Source organism: Rattus norvegicus, chromosome 2 (genome assembly GCF_036323735.1).
Source record: "Rattus norvegicus strain BN/NHsdMcwi chromosome 2, GRCr8, whole genome shotgun sequence".
NCBI classification, from domain to species: domain Eukaryota; kingdom Metazoa; phylum Chordata; class Mammalia; order Rodentia; family Muridae; genus Rattus; species Rattus norvegicus.
Window position 1 is genome coordinate 79,404,772 of NC_086020.1, and position 20,014 is coordinate 79,424,785.

Genomic DNA, 20,014 nt, shown 5'->3' on the forward strand with positions numbered 1-20,014 from the left:
TACAATCTTTCCCTTTTTCTTTATCTCCAAAATCATACATTAATATTGACATTAAAATATAAACATTCCAGATTTTTAAAAGTTCTATAGTCTTTAAATATTCAAGCACTTAAAATTCAATCTCTTTAAAATATTCATTCTCTCACTATGTAAAACTTTGTCAAATTTGAAGTCTCTTTAAAAGTTTAAAGTTTCTCAAGTGCAGGCTCCTATAAAACAAAATTTAAATTAAATAATTTATTTCAACAGGGAAGAATCATAGTACAGTCACAATCATAACAAAGCAAAACCAAACTGACAGTTTAAATAACTCAACATCCAATATTTGGACTTCACTCATAATCTACTGGACTCACTCAAAGGGCAGGAGCTATTTGATAGGCTCTGCCCTCTGCAGCACACACAGCTTGTCTTCCAGGATGATCCTACGTCACTGCTGCTGCTGTCCTTGGTGACTGTCCTATAGTATGGACACCTCCAAAACTCTGGAGTCACTTGCTGCAACAGAGATACATGTTTATCAACAGCCTCTCTTACATTCTCTTTGGGCCACTCCAGCCCTGCCACACAATGCCAAGCCTCAACTGCTACCCATGGCTCCTTTATGTCTTCAAAACCAGTACAACTTGGGTGATTCTTATACTACCAAGTTCAGTGGCCAGATACAACCTTAGCCTTGGCCACCTCTGAATATACATTGCATATGTTGATTCAGAAGAAACATTTCCCAGGAGATCTCACCTCAATGATACTGTTCTCTTCTTCTTTTATTAAAAACTTTTTGTTGGTTCTTTGTGAATTTCCCATCATGTACCTCAATCCCATTCATTTTCCCTTCCTCTAATATTCCTCTTCCACCCTTGTGACCTCCCATCCAACAGAGGAAAAAAATCTCATTGTGAAAACTGTAGTGTGTCACAGTAGATTCCAGTGTATACCCTTTTGTCCATACCTCTTTCACACATTTTCATTGCCATGATGTTTTGGTCTGGAACAAGGCCTCTGGATTCTGCTATTCTATTAACACTGGGACCTCCTTGTGACTCTTTTCAGATATCCTCCTGTTGCTATGCATCAGGGAAATATAGGAAGCTCCCTTTCATGTACGTGCATAGTTCATCAGTGGGGTGGATGTTGGGGTGGGCCAATTCAAACCCTGGATCTGGGCCTGGGAGGTGTCTGAGCTGGTCTAGTCGCTAGCTTGCTCCTGGTTCTGAGAGCTATCAGAATCCAGTGGTCATCTCAGTCTACTTCTCTGTCTGAACCCTCTGGCTCTGAACTGGTATTCTTTTCAGTTTGCTTTTTGCAGGGAATTTTAGGTTATTAATCATTCAGATGTTCACAGGTCAGAACACTGAGTGTAGACATAGCCTCTCTCTCCTCTCTGCTACCTACTGATGCACATGGGTCACAGTAGCCACACCTGCAATGCTTGTTGTTCTTTGAATCACAACTAATTTCTCAGTTCTGGCTAGCCAGCATCAATTGTCTCAGAAAAATAAGGATTTTACTTAGGTGATGTGAATCTCTTGTTAATGATAGCTGACTCTTCACCTTAGCTGACCTGAACCATGAATCCTTAATTCAAATTATGAAGCAGCCATGAGGCAGTCTTTAAATGACTGTCAGACTTCTCTCTGGAACTTCACAAGCCAAGCCTCCACTGTGGACATTTCTCTCTACTCTCTTTGTCTTCTAAATTTCTACAGAACAGCTCACCAAACTTTGAACCCTCAATGGCTTATCTGGCTCAAATTTCCAAAGTCCTTCCACAGTGCTCCCAAACTCTACATGCTCATGTTTGTCACAGAAATACCCCCAAAATCCTGGTACCAATTTCTGTCTTAGCTAGGGTTATTATTGGTGTAACCAAAGGCAACTTGAAAAACGTATTTGCTTTTTGCTTCCATATCACAGTTTGTCATCAAAGGAAATCAGGACATGAAACCAAGCAGGGTAGGAACCTTGAGGCATGACCTGGTGCAAAAGTCATGGAGGAGTGCGGCTTACTGGCTTTCTCTATATGGCCTTCTCATTCTGCTTTCTTATAGAACACAGGTGGCACACCTACAGTGAGCTGAACCTTCCCACATCTGTCATCAAACAAGAATATGTACCACAAGCTTACCTACGACCCGGTCTTATAGGGGTATTTTTCCAGTGGGCCACCTCTTCTGTGGTGATTCTAGCTTCTGTCAGGTTGACATAAAACTAACCAGCACAGAGCAATAAAGAGTTCTATACAGAACAAGCACCGAGGTTTTACTCTATCAAGCGAATGTGGTGTGGGTAGACAGTATGCAGATTTGTCTCCAATGCCAAGAAGATTGATTGTATTTTATTCCTTGTAGTTAGAATTGTCTGTATTTCTTTGTCTCTTTTTAAATGTTCCTGTTTTAGAAAACCTCAACTAGAAATATCTGTACTACTATAAATTATTTTTAATTTTAAGCATCTTTCCAATCTCATGAGTCTCTCTCATTGTGAGACACAATTGGTCTGCTTGTTTGTGAGTTTTGCAGCTAACTAATTGAATATACATATACACATACACATATATATATACACATACATATACACATACATATACATATACATATACACATATAAAACCTGATATGTGCAAAATGTGCGAACACACCATTTTGTCTCACCATTATTCCCCAAATAATACCCCTATATTATTGCATTAAGTGTCACAAGTAAGCTACAGTTGAGTCAGAGTATAAAGGGGGAATGTATAGATTACAGGCCATACAGCAGTATGTTACTAAGGATGATGAGTATCCTCTGATTGTGGTCTGCAGAGAGTCTGGACCTAATCCCCTACATCAGTCAGGGATGACTACATTTGGTTTCTATCTGGAAAACAGTGTCTTTCTATTCTTTTAAACATCATTCTGTACAACATCATTCAAACTGCACTGATACACTGTCAGAAATGCAACACTTCCCCAGGCAGTTTGACTAAAGGATGTTAAGGAACTTGGTTTATGTAACCAGAAGAAAAAATAAATACAGTCTCCCTGCTGAAAAGAGCTGTCAGTTTCATTTCCTTCCTCGTTTGAAACACAGAAGACATTGAGTTCAGGTGAGACAGAAATAAACGTACAATAATGTTTTCCAAGGGTATAAACATATTCCTGGCTCTGTGATGATTTTTTAAGGAATGAAACCTGTTCTTTTCTATCCATTTATGTTGGCAAGTTCACAAGAAGTTAAACTGGCAGAAAATTCAGCAGCATGACATCTTGTGGTACCAGCACAATAAATATGTGTTGGCTGAATATTTGAATGCTCCAATTAAATGTACTCTGTTTTGATAATAGCTGGACCAGTTGAGCTATTTTTCATGGCTTGCAAGTGCCCAATAAAGTCTTACTTCATTTTAATACAATGATACAAATAAATCTTATTTAGACACCTATTTCACAATATTTTATGAGAATATATTACCAAGGTCCATATCACATGGTTTTAAATTGTCTTGCTTGAAGCCAAATTGAGAGATCTGAATGCAATCATTGTACCAGAATTTCATCAAAATTCAGGTATTATGCTATTTCGAGTGGTAAAGTTATAACACAGAGAAATGTAATCTGACCTAATTATTACAGGAAATCATGACAAAGAAACAGAAAGAGAAGCGTGCCAACAAACATGTACCAGTGATCCATGCTGCCTTTGGCACAAGGGGACCCCCAAAGCCACTGGCACAGTTCCACATTTGCCATCTGCAGATGTCAGCTGCCCCTGGAAGATGATGGCTTCTCTGCATACCTACCTCCAAAACTCACACAAATGCTTTCACTGGCAGAGTTTAAACGAAACCCCTATTGTCTGGTAAACTCGGTTATTGTCACTTCCAAACTGCTAGATCCCATGTTTCAAGATTTATTTTAAGAAACCAAAGACCCACACTATGTGTAACAATACCTAGCTTAGTTCTACTCAGAATTCCAAACAAAAATGTTAGGTTTCTGACTATGCTGTCGGAACTATTCCTCCACCTGCTGAATCTATGATTTTTACTCCAGAGACTAGAGAACCCTAAAGAAACCTCTTCTCTCTGTCAATGAACTGATCTGTACTTTCCCAACATTGCATCACCATACAGTTCAAATGTCTATTATTGTGACTTACAGAAACTTCTCCTTGATTTCCTTGCTCTTTCCTGTATACTTCATACAGGCATGTTCATCAATAAATATCTATCAATATCATATATATATACATACATGTATATATTTTAAGGAAATGGAGACTGAGTAACCAATGAATTCTTCATCATTCATAGTTTTCTAAAGTATAATTTTTCACAATACAATGAACAACAGAACTGATCTCCAGTGGAATTAAATTTGTTTGAATTTTTTTAAGAATTATATATTTTATGTATAGGAGCACACTTCAGACACACCAGAAGAGGGCATTGAATCCCATTAGAGATGGTTTTAAGCCACCACGTGGTTGCTGAGAATTGAACTCAGGACCTCTGGAAGAGTAGTGAGTGCTCTTAACCACTGAGCCATCTCTCCAGCCCAAGAGTTTGGAATTTTAAGGAAGTGAAACAGTGTTTAAATGTTTTTTTAAATATTAAAAATGGTTTTTTTTGCTTCTGGCCCTGTCAATCAGCCAAAAATCCAACTTTTCTTTCATGATTAATTTGTAAAGCTAGGATGTATAGATGTATAGACCCTGAAGTTCTTCTTTTCCTCCTTTCCCTCATCTAGTTCCCAAGTCTACTCCATGTTTCTTAAGCCCTTCCCACCACCTGGGAGTTTAAGCGCATCTATGCTGCTCTCTAACTTCTCTTCCTGAGTCTATCTTCATTTCTGACTCCTGCATGCTTCTATCTTTGAAACTGTCACAGGGATAATGTTTTTCTACAATCATAATACCAAGTCTCTCATTAAATCCTCTCAATGTTTCTGTGATGCCAGAAGCCATGCACATTACTGTTTGAAACTCACAGTGTTTTGTCCTACCAAGGCACAGACCAGCCATGTATGGGGAATAGTGTTCTACAAAGACTCTAGAAATTTAACGAAAAGAGTGTGTGGAATAAGTAAATTTTGTTTCAACATCATTGCTGCTAGAAAATATTTTCATGGGTTAGCTGAAAATGTATAGTGAAATTTCTTCACAGAATTGTAATTCTTAATCTGTACAAAGTAAGAAATCAACACATATTTGAAAATCACTTTATTTCTAGCTCTGTCTACTCTTAATTTTATTACTCGGATTTCACCAAATAATAGTATATTGATGATTGCTATATTTTTATTAATGTCATAGAGAATGCTGGTTGAAATTTTTATTTGTTGAACTTATAATTACAGCATTTCCCTATTGCCTTTCCTCCCTCCAAACCCTTGCACAAATACCCCTCCTTGTTGTCTTTCAAATTCATGCTCTCATTCACATTTTAATAATTGTTACATACATATATGTAAATATCTAATTATTCCTAAATCTTTTTTTTAATTTTTTTTATTAACTTGGGTATTTCTTATTTACATTTCGAGTGTTAATCCCTTTCCTGGTTTCCGGGCCAACATCTCCCTAACCCCTCCCCCTCCACTTCTTTATGAGTGTTCCCCTCCCCATTCTCCCCCCATTGCCGCCCTCCCCCCAACAATCACGTTCACTGGGGGTTCAGTCTTAGCAGGACCAAGGGCTTCCCCTTCCACTGGTCATCTTACTATATTCCTAAATCTTTAACTGTCCTGAAAGCCTTCTCCCAGTGGACTAGCTTTCATGGTACCTAAAGCTTCCATGTAAGCTTCTAATGGAGAAAAGCAACCATCAGTCTTACCCAGCTATGATGACTATGAACCACAACAATGCATGGCAGATAAACCTAAAGGTGCCGTAGTGGCATTCATACCTGTGCAGCAACCAATATGTCTCCAATTGGAAGACCTGCATGCACAACAAGAGGGAAACCATGCTTCTACTACTGAAATCTAGCCAACTACTCAGAGATCTTGGTGTAAATTTTGAGATGGATTTAAAAGGCTGGATCTCTCTAATGTCTTGAGTCAAACTGTATCATGACAGTCTCTTTGTATATTTCTTAAATTTATACATTATATTTTAAAGTAAAATCATTAGACAACCATCTTAGTCAGCTCTGGCTTCCATTAGAGATTAACATGACTGAGTAACTTAAACAGCAAGCATTTGTTTTTTGTAACTGTGGAGACATACAAGGTCAAGAAGGACAACTAGGAGGCTGCTATAGTTGTTATTCAAAGGATACAGTTATACTTGAACCTGGCAGCAGAACTCAGCATGAAGTGCTACTTGGCTGACATGTATATATAGGGTTATTGGGGCTTGCACTCAGAAAAAAAAAAGAATTTGAGACCAGCCATGGTATGACAGTGTTGGATTCACTGTAAGGAGGCTCTGAGAAGCCAATTTGCAAATCTCTGAAGGTAAAGGCTATTTTGCACTGAGAATGAAGAGTCTGGCTAGGAAAGATTCAGGCTGTGCGTGAAACCAACATACAACAAAGGCTTTGTGTGCTGCAAATAGCAGGCCATATGGATAGGGCTACCCAAGCCCACTGGAGCAGATGACACCACCAAGTGTCCCACAGGCCAGACACAGAGATGTAAGGGTTAATGTTTCCTTGCTGCATTTCAGCGTTGCTTTTGTCCAGTGTGTCCTTGCTATCCTCATGTTTTTCTTTTGGGGAGTGAGAATGTTTATTTTGTGGTATTGTATATTAGAAGTATGTAATTTGGTTTTGTTTTTACAAGTGATGAAAGCTAACAGACTGATTTATGCCTTGGAACATAGTTTGAAAAAGTTTGGGGGACTATCAAGACTGTGAGGTGTTTTGAAGTTGGACTAAATCCATTTTGTATGATGAGATGGCTGTGAGTCTGTGGAACCAGGCACAGAATGGCACAGTGTAAAGTTGAAGTGTATCCCACAGACTCGTGTTTGAACGCTTAATTCACAGATGGTAGTAATGTTTGGGGATGGAACCTTTGAGACAAGGGCTGTTGAGATGGTCACTAAAGGTGAGTCTTTGAGAACTGTAGCCCAGCTTGGCTTTCAGGCTAAGGTATGGCTGCTTCTGACTCACCAGTATATGAAAATAACAGAACACACATGTCCCTCCTCAAAGGTCTTCATGATGCGGTCACTGCTGCGACAGATTGGTAGTCCCTATAACCATGGACCAGAATGTTTCTTTCTCCTTTAAGTGGCCTCTAGCAGATATTTTGTCAGAGAAATGAGGAAAGTAGGTAATTTAATAGATTTGCAGTCTGTGTCCACCCAAGTCAATTCTTTCTATTGAGTATTTGAGGTGTGTTGGGAGGTGACAAATAATGAGAGTATGTTGATCAGGGTCCCACCATTGCATCAAAGTACGAAGATACAGGGTGATTTTTGCTCTTGTTTCAGATGTTTTAGCTCATGGTTGACTGTCTCTATTGCTTAAGGCCTGTGGCAAGGCAAAAAGTAATGTAAAAAGAACCTTGTGAGACAAAGCTGTTCTTATCAGGGCACTCTGTAAGCAGAGAATGCAGGCTAAGGATGAGATGATGCTCTACCTTTCAAAGGCATGCTGTCAGTGACCTTCTTTCTTTAATGAGGCTCCATATGCCATAGTTTTCACTGTGCCTGTTAAGTTACTCAATTATAAATGTATAAATGGATCAATACATTTGATAAAGTCAGAGCCCAGAGATGAGGGTCACTTTCCAGGACCCTTGTCTCCAAACATCCTTTGTTTTATGTACAAAGCCTTCAACACATAAGCCTCCCAGGAACACTCTATCCACAGATAACTGATAAGTATTTAAGAAGCTATATTGGATTCACATAAAATACCCAGCACATTGCAAATTTATGATACATAAAACACAAAGGCATAAAAGTTGGCAATGCCCCAAGAGAGGAGTCATCAAAACAACTGGCTTTGTCCCAAATTCAGAATATGTGCTGCCATTTAAATCACATAATACTTCATGGTTTATCAGCTGCTTACTGCAAATTATTTTATAGTTGGATTTATGAGAATGAAAATTTAATATTTTGTGAAAGATTATAGATTCTAAGTGGAGGAAGAAATTAATATAAATATAATATTCCAGTTCTAAAACAATAGAAACCCTGGAATATTTACTGAAGAATAGGTGACTTTTCAATGGCTATCTCACTTATAAAAATGGTGCCCTTCCCAGCCCCAGCCACAATTAGCTATCCTAGTGAGAGGTGGGGCCTCATGAGCTCCCTTATGTATGCTAAAATGGTAGTAGGGCCAGTCTTGTGCAGATCTTGGGCAGGTGAATACAGCTGCAGTGAATTCATAAGTACAATGACTGTGCCATGTCTAGTCATATAGTTTTCTCATCCCCAACCTCTGACTCCTGCATTCTTGCTGGCCTGTCCTCTGGATATTCTGTGAATCTTTGAAGGAATAATATAAATGTTCCTTTCAGGTCACAGCATCTGATTGTCACTTACACTCCAAACTTGGCCCATTTGTAAGTCTCTACATTAACCAGCACCAGCTACAAAGAAAAGTTTTGAAGTTTGAGGGCAACACTAACCTACCAGTATGATACTTTAACAGACTTACAATATATAGCATGCTTCCTTAAAACTTTTTCTATATATCCTTGATTTTTAGTTATCCCTTCCCTTTACCCTCTCATCTCCCTCTACCCCTTCCAATCCTAATCTCCCTGAAAAGTCACCCTGACTCCCCATAGTCTCCATTCTGCTAACATATCACATGGACTCTTCTAGTTCTCTTCCCTTAAGTCCCCCCACATGCCCCCTTCCTATATTCCTGGCCTTTATAGACAATTCAAAAAAAGTACTAGCTATAGAACTTCAAGCTGGATCCACACATGAAAGAGAACATACAGCATTTGTCTGTTTGGGCCTGGATCACCTTGTTGAGTATAACTTGGTTTGTTTCATCCCTTTTCTGAAATGTCCTAATTTTACTTCTCTTTACAGCTGAATAGTATTCTGTTGTGTATATGAACCACATTTTCATTATCCATTCATCATTTGATAAACATCTAAGCTGATTCCATTTCTGGGCCATTGCGGGGGGGGGGGGACAACACTTAACTAAATGCTTAGAATTCAAATATCAATGCCCTACCCCACCCCTACCCCCAATGTAATGCTTATTTTTAGATGAGGCCTTTGAGAGATAATCCTGGTCAGGTGAAGCCAATAGATGGTGCCTCAAGTCATGGTTAAAGTCTCTAAGAAGAGAATAAAGATGGGCAAGGTCACACATGCCTCTAATCCCACTATTCAACAAAGGACCACAAGTTTAGGGTGAGATCAAGCCCCTGTCTCTACTAGCTGAAGACATACTGTTAAGTAGGCTTGTTCCAAGTAGGGAAAGAGCCTTCACCAGAACTCACTTTGCCAACGATTTCATCTTCGACATCCATTCTCCACGGAGAGTAATGTTTGTTGTTTAAGGTAGCTGACTTGTATTTGTTACAGCAGCCTGAGCTAAGAGTGATCGAGTAAAGAAATGGACAGGAACTATAGGGTGTGGTGTGAGGATTAGTTGATGCCTGTGACCCCAAGCAAGTGATGGTGACTCTCAGATTCCATTTCCACTGTGGCAAAGTTCCTCCAGAACCACTTGATAAAGTGTATTTAAACATCCAAGGAAGTAGACAGCATAAACAATAAGGACTCTTCAGAGAAGGGGCAGGTAGTTTTTCCACGTACAGTCAACATTCTGATGTTCACTGTACAAAGAGCCATTTCTTCCCCGTGTGGCGAAGCATAGTAACCAACTGCTTTATTCCAACGCACATTCCCCTTGCAAAATACTCACACATCCAGATCAAATGTCCTTGTACAATGTGCTGATTTGGAGCCCTATCTTGCAGGAAAGATTAAAGCACTTGTCCTTTATCTGAGATGCTTTTGACTTCACTGGTGCACATGCTTAATCGGGCTCTGATAAGTAGCCCATCACTTCCTGAGCTACTTGGCAGTTTCATGTCAAAGAAATAAGCGATGGACATTACAGATCAAGGTAAAAGGACACTTATCAACTCCTTCTGTCCTCAGTGAGGGGTTGTAGTAAGTGTAACCTCTGCTTGACACTTTTTGCTCTTTCGTTTGTCTGAATTTTCTGTTCATTTCCTGGGACGCTATTTTCAGCTCTAGAGACTGAATGTGTAAGCATGAGGAAATAGTGCAGGAAGATAATTTCAGTGCTCACAGAGTTCCTTCTAAAGTTGTCTGTGGTTGTTTCCTGATTTTGTTTGTTTGTTATACAGAAACGAATTTCCTCAAAATTACAGCTTCCTAAAAGTGATTTTTAAAGAGTTAAAATGGCATTTATCAAGAGGTGGAAAGTGGGTGGCAAAGTTACTAAGGAGCCAGCCTCTGAGTCCTGCACAGACCAGGTATTAAATTTTGAACTAAAATATCAAGACACATATACATAAAAGAAACTTTTCATAGCTTAAGATTTGAGCTTGATATTTTCCCCAGTAATTTACTCTAGAGCTGGCTTCTAAGACCTAATATGTGAAAGACATTTGGTATCAGAGAAATTCCAACTCACTTGCATGAATATTACAAACATAAACTAGGGCCTCCTGAAAGAGAACTCTGCCAAAGACACTGTTCTGTTTCTTACTGTAAACATACAAAAATCTTAATTCTAACAGAGTGTGTGCAGAGAGGAATGTTTACATAATGATACTAGATAAGTGGCCTAAACCTAGAGCTTCACAGAGGTAAATAAAGGGATCCACAGAGAGCAACTGACCTCATATTCTGTGGAGACTACAATCAGTTGATTAAATGGTTTCAAAGCATCCTAACTTTCTGGAATGTTATCAAATCTATTGTTGATTTCTGGCTCAAGATCCACTGTCCTTCTACTCAAAAAGGTAGTGTTCTGCATGAGCATCCTGCGAAAGGGGGATGCACCAAAAATTAGGAAAGGCAAGAGAACCTACTACTTGCTTCAGAGATTCAAAAATCAGAATGAAGGTACAGGGAGAATGTCTGTTGAGAAAATAAGAAAAGAATTTTCTCTCCTCCTTCCTCACCACAAAGAAAGCTTCATCCTCTTGGGGGAGGGGGAGGAGTCATAGGACAACATGAGATGCTCCTGGGCCTACAAAACTCAGGGTGGAACTCTATCACTCTAATGAGTTTCCACTTACTTGCCTTTCACAGGGAGATCCAAAGAGATAGACACTCCTGCAATAATAGTTGCTGTTGTAGCATCTAAGAATATAAGACTCTGTTCTAGACAAATATGGGATAGCATTAACCTAAGAGGAAACATGAGCAGATGAAGGGAGAGTTTCTGGTAGCTTCAGAGAATATTCCATGGTATAGACCCAGGAATGGCCAAGCAATAATGGAGAAGGCTTTCTGATGAGACTGAGGACGAAGTCAAGGAGCAGCCTTATGTGGCTTTCCAAGATCCAGATAGGAGAGCAGAGTCAAGGTCCAGACAGAGGAGGAAAAACAAGGGTTAGCAAGCTAGCTCCTCCCCCAAATCTACTGAAGAACAGGAACAACACTAAGATCTTTGAGATACCGGTCTAGGGAAGAAAGTTGGAATTGGAGGGAGAAATGAATTATCCAAGTTTAAATTCCCATTGTTCCATAGAATAAATGGGGTTCTGAGGGTGAAGATAGAATGAAATCACTGTTTACATAACAGGAATTATAGAGTCTGAGATTTGACATTCATAGTTACCTACATAAGCTAATGTTTTCTCAGTCATCAGAAATAACTCTCATGATGAAAGAGAAAATTGTGACTTTTACTGAGACTGGAGATGTAGTATTGGACAAACGTGGGCCCTGTTCTGAGCATCCCAGGGTGTTCTCTTATTAGGTAACGTGGGCTGGACATAATTTCTTGGAACATATCCAACATCTCAGTAACTACATCCCCCACATAGACTGCAATCACATCACCCCAGGACTGAACCTTTGCCAGTAGTTTCAGTGGAAGAGTTTGTCATCCCACACTGAATGCAGAGTCCTGGAGCTGCTGTGCTTGCTCTCCGCATTTCCCTCAGATCCCCATGCTCTGCATCTTCCAACAACTTCTCTAAGTCTTTGTGGGAACCTGTGCTCACTTTTGCTCTCTGGCAGCTGTGTTGCTTCTAAAGGATCATCATTCTTCTGGAGGCTGTGGTGATAGGATGGACTTTTAAACTCTTGGCAGAAAAAAATGTTGCTTCCTGCTCAAAGAGAAAGATGAAAGTGAGCCCCACACTGTGCAGAAGCACAGACACCCTGATGCTTTCTACACAGCTTGCCCTAACATCTCAGAACAGCACTGCCATGGGGCTTCCTGACCTGGACTCCATGAACTGCACCTACCTCAGCTGATGTCACACTAGCTCAAGGGAAGGCTATTTGCAAATAAATACTTGGGTAATCAACTTCATATTCTTCAATGTTCAAGCAGATCACTGCATCCCCATGGTTTTCTGCATAGTTCTAAGCCACCCTTAATAATTGAAAAACCGACATTATGCATTAAAGAATGACTGCCCCACTATCCCTTGAGAGGCATTTCCTAGAGATACAATTGGAGAGGGTGGCAGGGTGACATTGATGATTATTTGGGAGAAATGAGCATCAATATCCCTGATTACATTTTGGACTTCACTGTAAGCCCATGTTAAATAAGAGGGGTATTTCTGAGTTTAGTTTTATTTCCAAAAGTTAAAAGGGGTCCATAAAAAATCATAGTGTGGTTTCAATAATCAAGGGGACAGGGTCTGTAGTTGTGGGAAGAATCTTAGAGAAACTGTGCATACCAAATTGTTGTCCTAGAACTCTTCTTGTAGACCTCTTCTCACTTCTCCTATGTCTGCTGACCATGGGAATTTTGTGGTTTTCACTAGACAGTTTTACTTCATGTAGACATTATCCCTTTCCTCTGCCTCCTTGTTTTAAATTGCACAGTGAGTGCCTGATACATAGGAAGAGTCCAGTAAGTGTTTGGTGTTGCAACTGGATTAGAGAAAGATCTCCAAGTTTCATCTGTCTCCTTCCCAGATCCTAGTGAATAGACAGAAGTTTTCATGCAACATAAAGGTGCTTCACACAGAGCACAAACTCTCTTTAGTGAGAAAGAGCAGTGACTGGAGACGTAGTTCAGTTGGTAGAGTACTTGCATAGCATGCACAAAACCTAGGTTCAACCTCCATTTCTTCATAAGCCAGTCCCTGTAATCTCACCACTAAAGAGGCAGAGATGGGAAGATCAGAAGTACCAGGACCTTCTTGGCTACATAGTAAGTTTAAAGTCAATCAGGGTTGCATGAGCCTCTGTCTCAAAGGGATGGAGAAACAGCCCAAATAGGAGTAACATGATTTCCATAAGGACAGCAGATTTCCTAACCAATACCAATCCCTTACCAGGCTCTAACTCTCTCTCCTTAATTTGCATCTAAATTGGTTTGAAGGCCTCCAACTCCAAGCAGATGGCTATACCATGTGCTTGAAGGACTATGTAAAACCGGAGTCAGAGAAAACCAGGAAGGCAGTTGAAAAAGCTATAAGACCGAGAGAAATGTAGACAGGTTGAAAAGAATGGCTCTTACTAAACCCTTTCAGAGGCTTGAAAATGAAAGGACAGAGAAGCAGTCCTCCAGTGTAGTTTTTCCCCTACATCAGTTTTTGTGGTATAGATTATACAAACTGGGGATCATGGTGGGTGACTGGCTGGATCCTCCCCCAATATGAATAAAACCCTGAGTTTATCTCAATTCTATTCAAGTGACATTCATTAACTGAGGACACCAATGCAGCTACCCCCGTTGGAACCTCAGTGACATCATTGTCATTTAAAATGTTAACACGCTGCTTATCATGAAATGGATTTGAGGAAATTATTTTTGTTTTATAAAACATTGTATCAATTCTAGGAGTGTAACTGAGTGGTAACAGAATGTGTGAGGCCCCACCTTCAACCGCTAATACCAAAAAGCAAGCAAGCAAGCAAGCAAGCAAGCAAGCAAGCAAGAAAGAAAGAAAGAAAGAAGTGCACTAGACTATTATGTTTCTTTTTGATCTCTGAGTTTTTGATGGCTTCACAATTTCTGCACCATATCAGATTATTAAGGCTTCTATGACAAATTAGAACAAACAAGGTAGCTTTAAAACAACACAAATTCCAAACCCAGAAGTTTAAATGGCGCCAGCAGAGTCCTATCCCTTGAGAACCTCTACTTGTAAATAAGCCTATGCATACTCTTGTTGCTGTTTCTCAGCTCATGGAATCATCACCCTGATCCATACTACCAGCTCTATACCTTCTCTCCATGTGCCCTTCAAGTTTTCCCCTTTAATGAAAATACCTGTTGCCATAATCCATAATAGTCGCATCTTTCAATTCTTGTTCACATTTGTAAGTAACTTTTACCAAATAGGTAGCGCTTATGGATGCCAGTGGTTACATTTGGGCATACATTCCTGAGGGGAACTGTTCTCCCACTATGGCTTCCTCTAAGTCTTAGCATGTGTTTCTCTTGGGTTCCATCACAGCGCTGGAGTCACAGCTGGTTCTCATAGCTGGTGTGAAAATAAGTGGATGGAAAAATGAACAACAGCAAACAACACACAAAACAAGTGTGGATGCTCCAAACCCCGATCCTACTCACGTGAGCAGTGTCTGACAAGAGGGTAACAACACCCAACATGGAAAACCTTCACATGTGCCTTGAAATTGAAGAGAAGTCACTGATATTCTGCCACTAAAAAGACATATCTTTTTGGCTTTATTATACATAATTTTACCTTTTCCTTTGACTTATTTCATTTCAACATTTACTTCAAACACACACATACAGAGAGACACACACAATCCTATTGACTCTTTGTGTGTGTTGTTAAAACCACAGCTGCATGGCTGTCATGAACTAAAATTCTTCAAGCATGATCTTCTTCCTATGATCGTGGGAAAGAGCGAGCTACTTTAAAAAACACACATATGCACACACTTCTTGAAGCCATATGGAAGTTTTATTAATGCAAATTGAACTCCATTTTCTCTCAGCTTCCCACAAAATTCTCATCAACAGAAAGAAAAAGTTTGTCCCTTAGTAGGACCTGTTAGGATAATCTGCCTGTAACTAAATGTCTTGCGTCAACTTTGGGATATGCAAATCCTTCATTACCACCATGGTGGCATCAGGGAATTCACTAAAAAAATTAAAATAAAAACTATAGTCACTTGTTTTAAAAAATCTCCAAGTTTTTTAACAAAGTATAATTTCAGACAAATCTATATGAGAATTTTCACAATATTATACAAACTGTGTATGTTATATCAAAAAGTGTATAAATTCATGGGTTAGAGTGTTTCTCATCCTCAATATGTTTAAAACTGGGCATCATACGAGCAAATCACTTACAGATTGCTAGACAGAGTAAATAGTCTGACAGCATATGGAGACTATTTATGGACCACAGCAATTTCCACACTGCTGATCATGTGTTAGATAAACAATGTAACTGAAGTGAATTATGACTATTCCGTTATTTTCATGGTATATTACATTTAATGTTTAAATTGGGAGATTCTCTCCTAGGTGCTTTGCTATTCATTGGTTAAAAAAGAAATTGTGTTTTTTGTGGTTTGACTTTAACAGAAAACATGCTCTGCTCTTCCTCAAAGCCAACTGATATTTCTTATACAAGATTAACTATCAAAGCAGTAGGTCAGTGGCAACTTATACATGTGCAATCAAAGGTTTAAGGTATAGTGATGGAAGGAGAGGGCAAATAGAGTGTGCCAGAATGGGCAAGCATGCCAGTTATAGGAAATGAGTTTGTTTTTAATATGCATAATTTCTCCTCAGCTAAACCCCTGTTAATGAATCCTGTGCATAGAAATGATCTTGGTGAATGTTGAAAGACCCTTCAGGGCAGAGGATGAGCACCAACTACTTAAAACATCTAAATATCTCTTGGTTGCCCCTTCTGCAACTCCAGACCCACATAAGAGTGACTAATAATAACCATATCACAGAGTCAGTATTAGGTTGTCTTGAAACTGACTCTACCAAGGAAATTAGCCCATTTCTTTTTTAATTTAGCATCAGGCAAAATCTTAGGACACAGGTAGAAAGCAGCCATATTCTTTTCCAAAATACCATTATAGTCTCTAGCCTAGTTGGTAATATTATTTCCCTCTCAAACCTCTTGAGTTGAGCCTCTACTGTCTAAATTGCTATCAACACTACTGTTTTCCAAGTACCTACTAGGATAGCCCATCAAAGTTCAGCTTACAATGTTTGATTACTTTCACTGTCCAAAGTCCCTAAGTCTTCTACCTTCCTCCAAAACAAAGGTTGGGCAGGCCTGTAACAGAAATACCCAGCTCCTGGTACAAACTTCAGTCTTCCTTACTTTACTATTGCTGTGGAAAGATCACCATAACCAAGACAGCCCTTTTTTATCTAATTTGACTTATAGCTTCAGCAGGTTAGAATCTATGGTGGAAAAGTGAATAAACAACCAAGAATTCATACATCTTGACCCACAACCATGAGTCAGAGATATAGCACTGGAAATAAATTTCATGGCCAGTGACACACCTTCCCCAACAAGGCCACAACCCCCTCACCATTCTAAAACATCTCTATCCACTCAAATATATAAGCTTATGGGAGCCATTCTCATTGAGTCACCATGACACTGACTCAAAATTTCTGGTGACTTACTGTACAATGAGGCTCTAACTTCACAGCCAGCCTTTCTACTGTGTACATTAAAACTCGATCCAACACCTATCTTGTTCCTCTGCTCCTAATCTTTCTCATCCTCCTGAGATTGAATAATCCACATTTCAAGAGTGAATACAGAAGGGCAGTAAAGTGAAGTGTGGGTGACAAGCCTTACCACAGTCTCATTGTACTCAGAGCAATGAAGATGCTGTTTTTATTTGTGATGCTTCAGATAAGGTAGGAAGACACCAAAGGGCCAGCCTACAGACAAACCAGGGAGTGGGCATTATAGCACATAATGAACTATCTTAAAATCATATCCAACACTTTAAAGTAGTAGAGCTACTTATTTGCTTTTTCTAGATACACATTAGACAAAAAAATAAGATGGTCCATTTATTCACTACTTAGGGACAAAAATTTAACACAGAATGTTTGAGCAACTACAAATTTCTACTGACAAAACTGAAAACTCACACATAAATCACAACACAATCTCTCTAGTTAAAGGGCTCAAGGTTAAGACTTTCAGAGAGTCTATGAAACGGTCATTGACTGCAAGTAATAGGAGCTCAGCATCTACTGGCTGTCACATTTAACCAAGACCCTGACCAAAAAGAAAGAGAAATGGGATGATCCGGGAAATTTTTATCCCGAGGAAGACTGTGGTGAAGGAGGCCTGGGAAGCAAAGAGCAGGCAAGATGGAGAGTTCCTAGGGTATGGATAAGAGGTGGAGGGATGCTGCAGACAGACAGTGAAGGTCCCAGGATAAAAGTGCTTTGTCCTTCATGTGCATCTGATTACACTTTATATGAGTTCTATGTCACAGTAGGAGGGGGTGACATAGTTAATGTTATCACATTGTCAGGATCTAGAATTACCCGCAAGATAAACTTCTGGGAATACCTGTCAGAGACTGCCAAACTTGGAAAACTGAAGTTAGAGAGCTCACGCTAAGAGTGGGTGGCATCCTTCCCTTGCATTTGGCATTGATGCACACAGAAAGGAGAAATGAAGCAAAGCAGCGGCTTTTCTCTTTTCTTCAGGACTGTAATTTACTAGGTCAAGGTGCTTCAAGCTCCTCCCATCTTGGCTTCCTTTTCAGGATGACCTGCACACTGTAACCACAGAGGAGACCCTGCACACTGTACATACACAGGATGCCCTGCACACTGTAACTACACAGGATGCCCTGAACACTGTAACTACACAGGATGCCCTGAACACTGTAACTACACAGGATGCTGTTCACACTGTAACCACACAGGATGCCCTGAACACTGTAACTACACAGGATGCCCTGAACACTGTAACTACACAGGATGCCCTGCACACTGTACCACACAGGATGCCCTGAACACGGTAACTACACAGGATGCCCTGAACACTGTAACTACACAGGATGCCCTGAACACTGTAACTACACATGATGCCCTGTACACTGTAACTACACAGTATGCCCTGAACACGGTAACTACACAGGATGCCCTGCACACTCTACCACACAGGATGCCCTGAACGCTGTAACTACACAGGATGCTCTTCACACTGTAACTACACAGGATGCCCGGCACACTGTAACTACACAGGATGCCCTGCACACTGTAAACACACAGGATGCCCTGCACACTGTAACTACATAAGATGCTCTCCACACTGTAACTACACAGGATGCCCTGAACGCTGTAACTACACAGGATGCTCTTCACACTGTAACTACACAGGATGCCCTGCACACTGTAACTACACAGGATGCCCTGAACACTGTAACTACACAGGATGCTCTTCACACTGTAACTACACAGGATGCCCTGCACACTGTAAACACACAGGATGCCCTGCACACTGTAACCACACAGGATGCCCTGCACATTGTAACCACACAGGATGCCCTGCACACTGTAACTACACAGGATACCCTGAACACTGTAACCACACAGGATACACTGCACACTGTAACTACACAGGATGCCCTGAACGCTGTAACTACACAGGATGCTCTTCACACTGTAACCACACAGGATGCCCTGCACACTGTAACTACACAGGATGACCTGCACACTGTAACTACAGAATTTACTGCACACTGTAACCACACAGGATGCTCTTCACAGTGTAACTACACAGAATTTACTGCACACTGTAACCACACAGGATTCCCTGCACACTGTAACTACACAGGATACCCTGAACACTGTAACTACACAGGATCCCCTGCACACTGTAACTGCACAGCATGCTCCTCACACTGTAACTACACATGATGCCCTGTACACTGTAACTACACAGTATGCCCTGAACACGGTAACTACACAGGATGCCCTGCACACTCTACCACACAGGATGCCCTGAACGCTGTAACTACACAGGATGCTCTTCACACTGTAACTACACAGGATGCCCGGCACACTGTAACTACACAGGATGCCCTGCACACTGTAAACACACAGGATGCCCTGCACACTGTAACTACATAAGATGCTCTCCACACTGTAACTACACAGGATGCCCTGAACGCTGTAACTACACAGGATGCTCTTCACACTGTAACTACACAGGATGCCCTGCACACTGTAACTACACAGGATGCCCTGCACACTGTAACCACACAGGATGCCCTGCACATTGTAACCACACAGGATGCCCTGCACACTGTAACTACACAGGATACCCTGAACACTGTAACCACACAGGATACACTGCACACTGTAACTACACAGGATGCCCTGAACGCTGTAACTACACAGGATGCTCTTCACACTGTAACTACACAGGATGCCCTGCACACTGTAACTACACAGGATGCCCTGAACACTGTAACTACACAGGATGCCCTGCACACTGTAACTACACAGGATGCCCTGCACACTGTACCACACAGGATGCCCTGAACACTATAACTACACAGGATGCCCTGAACACTGTAACTACACAGGATGCCCTGAACACTGTAATCACACTGGATGCCCTGCACACTGTAAGTGCACAGGATGCCCTGAACACTGTAACTACACAGGATACCCTGAACACTGTAACCACACAGGATACACTGCACACTGTAACTTCACAGGATGCCCTGAACGCTGTAACTACACAGGATGCTCTTCACACTGTAACTACACAGGATGCCCTGCACACTGTAACTACACAGGATGCTCTCCACACTGTAACTACACAGGATGCCCTGAACACTGTAACTACACAGGATGCCCGGAACACTGTAATCACACTGGATGCCCTGCACACTGTAACTACACAGGATGCCTGTAGAGAGCGGTGCGGCG

The 20,014-nt window shown here is 40.6% G+C and overlaps 1 non-coding gene across 1 annotated transcript; it reads right to left on the reverse strand.

Annotated features, from left to right (window-relative positions):
• Positions 1-1,311: 1,311 nt before the first annotated feature.
• On the reverse strand, positions 1,312-1,440 carry LOC120101320 (small nucleolar RNA SNORA17). The gene has a single exon (XR_005501692.1). It is a non-coding gene; the product is annotated as a small nucleolar RNA SNORA17 (small nucleolar RNA).
• Positions 1,441-20,014: the final 18,574 nt, after the last annotated feature.